Consider the following 10,009-nt stretch of genomic DNA (forward strand, 5'->3'; position numbering starts at 1 on the left):
TTGGATCTTCTTGCAGTCCAAGGGACTCTCAAGAGTCTTCTCCAACACCACAGTTCAAAAGCATCAGTTCTTTGGCACTCAGCTTTCTTCACAGTCCAACTCTCACATCCATACATGACCAATGGAAAAACCATAGCCTTGACTAGATGGACCTTTGTTGGCAAAGTAATGTCTCTGCTTTGGAATAGGCTATCTAGGTTGGTCATAACTTTCCTTCCAAGGAGTAAGCGTCTTTTAATTTCATGGCTGCAGTCACCATCTGCAGTGATTTTGGAGCCCCAAAAAATAAAGTCTGACACTATTTCCATTGTTTTCCCATCTATTTCCCATTAAGTGATGGGACCAGATGCCATGATCTTCGTTTTCTGAATGTTGAGCTTTAAGCCGACTTTTTCACTCTCTACTTTCACTTTCATCAAGAGGCTTTTTAGTTCCTTTTCACTTTCTGCCATAAAGGTGGTGTCATCTGCATATCTCAGGTTATTTATATTTCTCTCGGCAATCTTGATTCCAGCTTGTGCTTCTTCCAGCCCAGCGTTTCTCATGATGTACTCTGTATATAAGTTAAATAAGCAAGGTGACAATATACAGCCTTGACGTACTCCTTTTCCTATTTGGAACCAGTCTGTTGTTCCATGTCCAGTTCTAACTGTTGCTTCCTGAGCTGCGTACAGGTTTCTCAAGAGGCAGGTCAGGTGCTCTGGTATTCCCATCTTTTTCAGAATTTTCCACAGTTTATTGTGATCCACACAGTCAAAGGCTTTGGCATAGTCAATAAAGCAGAAATAGATGTTTTTCTGGAACTCTCTTGCTTTTCCATGATCCAGCGGATGTTGGCAATTTGCTCTCTGGTTCCTCTGCCTTTTCTAAAACCAGCTTGAACATCTGGAAGTTCACAGTTCACGTATTGCTGAAGCCTGGCTTGGAGAATTTTGAGCATTACTTTACTAGGGTGTGAGATGAGTGCACTTGTGCAATAGTTTGAACATGCTTTGGCATTGCCCTTTTTTGGGATTGTATCAACTTACTTAAAATCATCACAACAATACTCTGAGGTTAATTCTTTTATTATATTCATTTTGAAAATAAGGAAACTGAGATATATTTAGGTTAGTCAACAGATTCAGTTTGGTTCAGAGGCCAGATTCTTGGCCGTCACTTTTTATTGATAGAGAAAGTGCATTGTGCCAAGAAAGTGACAAGTGACAATTTTAGCTGGAATAGCAATAGGTTTTAGCCATAAAAATTAGGAATTAGTAAAGGTAATATTTTCCTTTTTGTTTTTAAAAGATATTTATGACTAAATGCTATTGTTTATTTTTATGTTTTCCCAAAATTAATATAACTCTGGGGGGAATATTTCTCATCCAGTCTTGTTCTCTTTCTTTCATTTTCTCTCCTTCTGTTAGACACACAAACACATATTCTAGCATTTTTAATGTTTTTATAACTTTGTGCACTGGAGGCCAGTAGATACTTAGCGGAGGCAAGTAAGTTATCTTTTTCTACACACAGAATCTTTACGTCTACAAAACGGCCTCTACAAAACTGAACTTCCAGCTGCTAGCATGATTTAATTTAGGAATATCCCACAGGTTTTCCCTTTGCATATTAGACGTAAGATACTCCCTGGAAAAATTACCCCTGGCTACCATTTGGTCTTCCTTGGACTGGCATAGTTGGGATTGAAGAGTAAGATTGTCTTTGTCCTGTACAGGCCCTGGACAAGTCTTATATTTTCTGGGCTTCTAGTTCCTCCTCTGTGAAATAAGGAGCTTTTTCAAGTGACCCCTACGGCATTTTCCAGTTTTCAAATGTCTTTGGCTCACTAAGTCAGGTAACCGCTTATCTGCAAATGTGCTTACATTGACTACAGTGTAGGGTGTTCATTTCCACAAATATTCCCTTAGAGTCTTTTGTGGACCAGGTCCTTAGAAAGCCAAAGTGTAGGATAAAGAATTTGTATGGGATAGCCCACATTCTCAAGTAACTTAAGGTCTTGCAGAGAAGAGTGTTAATTTGAAAAATAATGACATTTCAATGTGATTAGTGCTATACAAATAGTGTAAGAACAGTTTTATGGAAGCATATTTTAAACATGATTTGAGAGATTTACCTTCTGTCATATTATTTTCGTTGCCAGGGTGCCTGAAGAGTGACTGACAGGTCTCACCCTAACATTAAGTATGTGCACATGTTTTCTGAATAAGGATGTATCTTACCATCTGCAAGTTAAGACTAGAAAAAGCCTTCAAGGTCTATGCTATTATGATTGTAAAGGAACAAAAGTAACTTTTTTAATATTCAAGATCCATATTATCTTTCAGGGTCCGTCGATGTAAAAAAAAAATGAAGCTGTAAAGTCCATTCTTAATATATCTTACTTACAATTATCACCATGAGCTATTTTCTTGAATAGATGCATGAAACTGGATGCTTGGGGCTGATGCAGTGAGACGGCCCAGAGGGATGGTACGGGGAGAGAGGAGGGAGTGGGGTTCAGGATGGGAAACACGTGTATACCTGTGGCGGATTCATGTTGATGTATGGCAAAACCAATACAATATTGTAATTAACCTCCAATTAAAATAAATAAATTTATATTAAAAAAAGAAATAAAATGTGCTTAGCCTTCTTCCTTTATATTTTTTAGTATATTAAAAAATTCTGTTTTTTAAAAAAATTTTCTTGTCTATGCCACCCAGCATGTAGGATCTTAGTTCCCCGACCAAGGATCAAACCTGTGTCCTTCACACTGGAAGTATGGCTTCTTAACCACTGGAACACGAGGGAAGTCCCCAAATGTTCTTTCTTACTCTTCACAGCCTTTGTTTCAGCATTTGTGAATCTTGTTCATTATCTGCAATAAACTCTCACTCACTAGTCTGCAAGATATTAGAATTCACTTACCTGTCAATGTGAAGCAGAACTATATACCTCTCACTAAAGCATACACTTTAGCCTTAAATCTAATTATAATTGTGAAAATGGTAATGAACTTGAAAATAAAGTTGTGGAATTTCATTTTGCAGAGTTGACAGTGGAAATCAAGGCTGTGAGCAAAGCCATCCTTGTTCCCAGTCTGTCCCATAATAATTTCCAGCTTTATCCAGTCCTCTCTGAGCAGTACTGGGGCACTAAAATCTCATATTTATTTTTTACTATATTTAAAGTCTAGTATGAAATAACAACAAAAGTAGGTTAAATCATTGGAAGAAAAATTACTTTCATTATTTACATAAAACAGAGTGAAGTAAAAATCACTCAAAATGATGAACATTGAAGTTAACTATTACTGCATTAAAGATTACTTAATTAAAAATTAAAAATAATGTTTAGCTAGTTCAGTTATTAAAAGTTTTAAAACACTTTTTCAAGATTTAAGTTTGTTAAGCAACAAAACTTCCAATAACATATTTCTCTTAATTATTTTATTCATGGATCTTTGAGCACAACCTTATTAAATAATTATGATTTATTGAACTTTGTCTCATTGAAGAAAAATTATCTATCTATCTAATTATCTATTTGGTTATGATTATTTAAAAGCCTCATGATCCCCCATCCCCATTCCTGTGGACCGAAGGGTGATATTTTGATTAAGGAAAAGGAAATTGGAACAAAGAATAGCTCATTTCCATATTACCAAAATAGGTGTCTAGTAATAATCATAATAATCCTTAACATTTGTTTAATTCTTCCTCAGAGTCAGCACTCTGCTAATAGTGTCAAGTTCTTTATCTTGTTTCATCTTCAAGTAGTTTTAAGAGATAATATTATTATTATTAGCCATAAGTTTGCAAAGCACTAACTTTGCTATGGAATGTTTAAATGCCTTAAGAGAGGTCACAGCTAGTAAGTGGTAAGTGGTGGGGTGGAGGGAGCAGGGGGAGGATTCAAACCTGATGTGTTCACAGTCTATATTCTAACTACGTATCATAAGCCTCTTAAATATAAATAATTTCTACTCACCCTTTTACCTAGAGCAAGTTATCTAGAAAGTATCTTTTCATTCTTTCTTTTCTTTTGAGAAACTTGCTAGGATGAAGAAAGCATCTGCAAATATTAAGAGAAAGTATATGGAAGAGGATATACTGATCACATATGTGTATAAAAATCTCTTTTTAGAAACAGGGCTGGCTAGATTAAGGAAGGAAAAACTGGAGGCAGGGCTGTAGAATCTGGCCCAGTGTCTGTTTACTTTGGTCCAAAGAATTCAAGATCCCAAGGAGAAAGCTCTCTACCGATGCAAGGGCTATTGGTATATCAAACTACTCTGAAATGTGTCTGTTGGAAATGTTTTTCTACATTTACTGTCTTAACATTAAAGTTTTATTGATTGAATTAACTCAGTAAGCAAAAATTGGTTTTTAATTTAGGACTTTTTTTTAGCTCATTTAAAAATACTGATTCTGGGATCAAAACATAATATCTTAAAAAATGGCTTTTACTTTCTCAAAAAACCTTGTTTTCTCTATCAACATGCCCTTATTGGGGCAGAGAAAAAACTTTGACTTTCCAAATGCTTATTTTAAAAGATAGGTTTGCACCTACTATAAGAAGGAATTTGCTTCTAAGGACCCTATAAATAGGATAAGTAGATTTAAACTAACACATGGAAACAAATGTAAAAGGTGGTTTTATATCTGGCATATTGCTCATATCTCCTAATAAGAAGAATGAGTTCTTCTTCTGTTCTTCTGAGGTTCTATGAGATGCTCCTGACATACAAAACCCTTACCTGCCTTGGGTTTGGTTACCAGACCTCAACCTTGCTCCATTTCAGGAGCATTTCCAGATCACTTCTGTTTTGTCTCCTCCACAACTTTTTATCCTTAGTTTTTTTGGTTTCTCAAATCACAAGTTAGTTTTGTTACTCATTGTCACTGGTCACCTTATTATTTGGAAAGACTATTTGGTTTTTAAATTTCATTAAATTTTAATCTTTGATTCCTGACTTGTGGGATCTTTCCTCTATTTGCAAGTTATCAAGGTAAAAGTTTCCCATTTCTAGCTCTATTTCAGTTACAGGGAATGTGTCCTATCTGGAATCACCTTCACTCACACTCCTTCTGACAAAGGGATAGAAGTTATTGTTTTCTTCACCAGTATGGAGTAAGATATGTGAAGAAAGTACAGGGGTAGGGTTTGGAAAGAACTAATGTGAAAAGCTTAATTTATTAACTAAATATTAAGTTATAATTGTGGAATTTAATTAGAATTATGGAACCGACTCGACGGACCTGAGTTTGAGCAACTCCTAGAGTTGGTGATGGACAGGGAAGCCTGGAGTGCTGCAGTCCATGGGGTCACAAAGAACTGGACATGACTGAGCAACTGAACTGAACTGATGGAATTTCATTTAATTCCATAACTAATTTGCCTTCAAAAAAAACAGTTGTCTTACTTCCTATTACATAGATCTTATTAATAGAGAAACCAGGTATGGTTGTTTTGCACTCCAGACTTGGCTGAATTTCAGGAAAAAATGCAAACCATGAGCTAAATTTGTATCTTTACAGGTTTCACTTCTATCTGGGGATGTACTTTTTAGATAAATTATGAAACAGGATTTTGTTCTGTGGTTTAAATTCTGATGATTAATATATTTTGGTCACATGATAATAATACCTTACATTTGCCTTGAATTCTATCTTGAGGGGATGTATCTTTTGGATAAACATTAAATAGAATACAGCACATCAATATTTTTGAAAAGACTAGATCCTCAAGAAGATACAGTCTCCTACACACACATACACGTATTTCTGTAAAAAGTGGATACCAATACTTATTCTGTAATACTGTAGGAATGATTAAATTTAATAATGTATGTAAAGCAAATGTAAATACTTAATATGTATTCAATAAAATGATGACTATCATAATAGTTTCACATTCAATTGAATTTTATAAAATAGGTAGTATTTTGAGGTGGTTACTCTCATTAATCAAATTATCTCATGATTTTTTCAATTGAGGACTCGAGACAAAGTGAAGATAAATGATCAGCTCCAAAACACATACCCAGTAAAGTGTAGAGATTGTTTTGAGTTTTGAGCAAATTGTTCTCTCTCTCAGATAATGTGCACACTGGAAAGTATCAGCAGAGAAATTAAATGGTTGATCTTTTTCTAAGTAACTGCAAGTTAATGTAGGACTAGGCAGTGATGCAAATAAAGACACTCTGATGGAAGAGACTCTGGCAACCGAGGCAACTCCCTAAAGTTCATTAAAGACAACAGAGAACAGTTCTGTATTGTCTATCAATGAATGTCTTCTGTCATAGCCTAGAGATGGGCCACGCAGACTGAAACAACTCTTTGAACCAAACTACTGTAACAAAAAATATGAAATGGTAACTATTCCTCTGTGCCTGAAGCATAATGAAATGCATATGTGGTACTGGGGTGAGGTATTATGAGATAAGATCCAGAAGGCAGATTGGCTCATTTAACAAATTCTAAAAAAAATTTCTCAACTATGTTCCAGAGCTAGGCTAAACAAGCCAGTTCTGCATTTGAGAAACTTAATCCAAGAGAAGAGAAAAATAAGCACACTCTTATAACAAGTGCTATGGCTGCTGTAAATTCAGGGGGAGCATGAAGGAAGTCACTTAATTGCCTTTGCCTAGAGGGTGGAGGGTTGTTTCATAACGTAGGAGGTACATGAGTTAAGATATGAAGGATATGTACAGTACTCAGTGATGAGAACCACAGAGAGGTATCTGTGGATGAAAGTGTGCATTCTAGGGGAAAGAGCTATTATATTTGGGATGGAATATACAATAACTATATAATTTCTTAATATCAGCAATGGAAAATAAAAAAATCTTAACAAATAACAAGATGGCCATGTAATATTTAAGATAAATTTAATGCACCTCTCATACAAAGTCCATATTTAATGCACGCTTGCCTCATGGCTATTATTAGAACATTTTATCATAGACCTGGGTTTTCAAATCAACCTATGAAATGATCAATAATCACAACTTGCTTATTTTCATTGAGCTACCTAATACACTCCATTCTGAAGTCAGGAGAACAGAGAAGTATGAGCTATATATAGTTGGAAAGGCTAAAAACCTCAGTAACTAGAACAGACATTTGCTTATTGGCATAGGTACACTGAAGGATGTTCTCTCCTCACATTACTAACATGTCAGGATTTTTAACAGATGTTATTAAGACACCACAGTAATGTGGAGATGTATGTAAGCTGAGAGCATAATCACTATGAGGACTGAAGGCTGATGATTTGACTGTGTTGAAATTACTCTGGTGCCCCTCTAATTTGTCACATGACTTAATGTCTAACTCCATTATTTGGTTTTAAAAACCTAGGTTCTTGATGATTTCTTTTTCTTTTCATGAAGTGGATAATGATTTGTAAACTGACTCTTCATGTTCCTAAACCACTGAGCATTTAAAAAATTAGTTTCCATGAAATAGATGTGGTTTCAAAGGAAGTCTTGGCTCAAGCAGCTTCTGTTTGTGGACTTTGACTACCAGGATATCCACTGAATGAAAGATGGTGATTTCTAAATTATTCTATTTTTACTTTGATATCCTTTCTTAACTCTTTGGTTTTCTTCATGCTACTTCCCAGGATCTCCTTCTTGTTTGTTCTCATGATATGTTACCACTAGCAACTGTTACTACTGGCCCTCTTTTTTCCATCTGCTACCAAATCTTAGGGTAAAAGTGGAAAAACCTTGCAAGTAATTGCTTAAGGAGATATTTCCACACATATTACTAGGGGCAATCTTCAGCATTCTTTTTTTTAATATGCTGAAACATGATAATCAGGTGAAAATTGAAAAATGACCTGTATTATTTAGCTTAAACTAAGCCAAATAAATTAATCTTAATAATAAAGACACAACACTGGATTCTCCTGTTGTTCTTTTGAGTGGACTTAATTCTCTTCATTTCTATGAAAGATTGAACAAAAACATTAACTGAGTGCTTATTTGTACTAGGCACTGTGTTAAGTGCTTTGAATATGATTAGACAGTCAGAATAAACATTCTGCTCTTAAGAAATTCACCAGTTAGAGGGAAAGAGAGACACACATACAAAGATGATTTTTTAATAAGAATATAAGAATAACTCACATGAGGCAATGTTAAATTTCTATTCTGGGGGTAGAAAAACAAATTTCTTTTTTATGTGTGAGAGATTCACATTTTTTGGCATAAACTGTCATTGAAGATTTGAATATGTCTGGGACATGTCTGGAGATCAATAGTAGGGACTCATCTGGAAATTCTTCGCATGATAAACCAAACAGTTTTACAAGAAAGAACTCTGAGTATCAGAGTGGGTTGAGATGTGTAAAAAAATTGATTCAAATCTCTTTTGGAGAGGGGATTTTTCTTTGACTGTCTCTTGTTAACATGTTCTTGAGTCTTAACGCGAGGAATAAAGAAAAAATAAGATCTGAGTCCCTAACTTTCTGCTTAGGGACAGTGCAGAACTTGCTGGGTAGAACTTTAGCTATAGAGTCAGACTCTGAATATGAACTCTGCCATTTTCTATCTGTGTGCTCATGGGTAGTTCAGTTTAGCTCTCAAAATTTTATTTTCCTCTTATTTAACATGGAGATATATATGGATTTCACTCAGTCAAGTCTGACTCTTGTGACCCCATGGACTGTAGCTGTCCATGGAATTCTCCAGGCAAGAATACTGGAGTGGGTAGCCAGTCCCTTCTCCAGGGGATCTTCCTGATCCAGCGATCGAACCCGAGTGTCCCACATTGCAGGCAGATTCTTTACCATTTGAGCCACCAGGGAAGCCTGTAAATACTGATATTTTACCTTATAAGCATATGATAATGGTTAATATTCACAAAAACCTAATGAATACCTAGTCTGTAGAGTAAATTATTTTAGGCAAGGAAATAAAAATAAAAGGAAAGTTAGATGTGAAACCTGCACTTTAAGGGAAATAATGTTGATTTGGGGAATAGAATAGGTACATGAGATCGTTTATACATATAGTCTCAATTAAGTCATGTAGATGTATTATGAAGTCTACTGTTTTAGCACTGGTTAAATATCATAGCCTTTAAATATTTGTTCAATATTAATTTAGAGGAGATGCTTGATTATTGTGTCAGGGGAGGGATCTGGGCCAAAGAAGAGACAACAGCTGGTACTATTTCTAATCTAACTACGCAAAATAGACTATTTTTAAGAGGAAGAGATTGAGACACCTTTATTTGTCAAGGTCAAGTGCTGAAAAAATTTGTCAGTTGCCATAGAGGTTGATAGTATGCTTATTTCAATTAATAAAAGTCGTGTCATAGCATACTCCATATTCTGATTATGCATATATATTTTCCCTTATATATAATTATACATTCCTATATATAAACCTAATATATAACACATATATGAAAAGAATGTAGAAAAAATTTATTTGTGGAGTTGAATTATCACAAAGAGAGCATCTGTGTAATCATCACCCAGTTCAAGAAATGGAATATTACCAGCACCCATTCTACCTTCATTCACTATTTCGTGCCTGCCTCTGAAAAAACATGATGATAATGCCAATTTCTAATACTATTCTTTAGTTTTTGAGTTTTGTACAAATGGAAGCATATAGTATTAATATACATTATCCCTGACTGAGTTCTTTTGATAAATATTAGGTTGGTAATATTTAAATATGTTGTTGCTTTTGGCTGTAGTTTGTTTATTTTCATTACCATATCAGATCAGATCAGATCAGTCGCTCAGTCGTGTCCGACTCTTTGCGACCCCATGCATCCCAGCACGCCAGGCCTCCCTGTCCATCACCAACTCCCAGAGTTCACTCAGACTCACGTCCATCGAGTCAGTGATGCCATCCAGCCATCTCATCCTCTGTTGTCCACTTCTCCTCCTGCCCCCAGTCCCTCCCAGCATCAGAGTCTTTTCCAATGAGTCAACTCTTCGCATGAGGTGGCCAAAGTACTGGAGTTTCAGCTTTAGCATCATTCCTTCCAAAGAAATCCCA

The sequence above is a fragment of the Bison bison genome, unplaced genomic scaffold, assembly GCF_000754665.1.
Source record: "Bison bison bison isolate TAMUID 2011002044 unplaced genomic scaffold, Bison_UMD1.0 scf7180017864294, whole genome shotgun sequence".
NCBI lineage: Eukaryota > Metazoa > Chordata > Mammalia > Artiodactyla > Bovidae > Bison > Bison bison.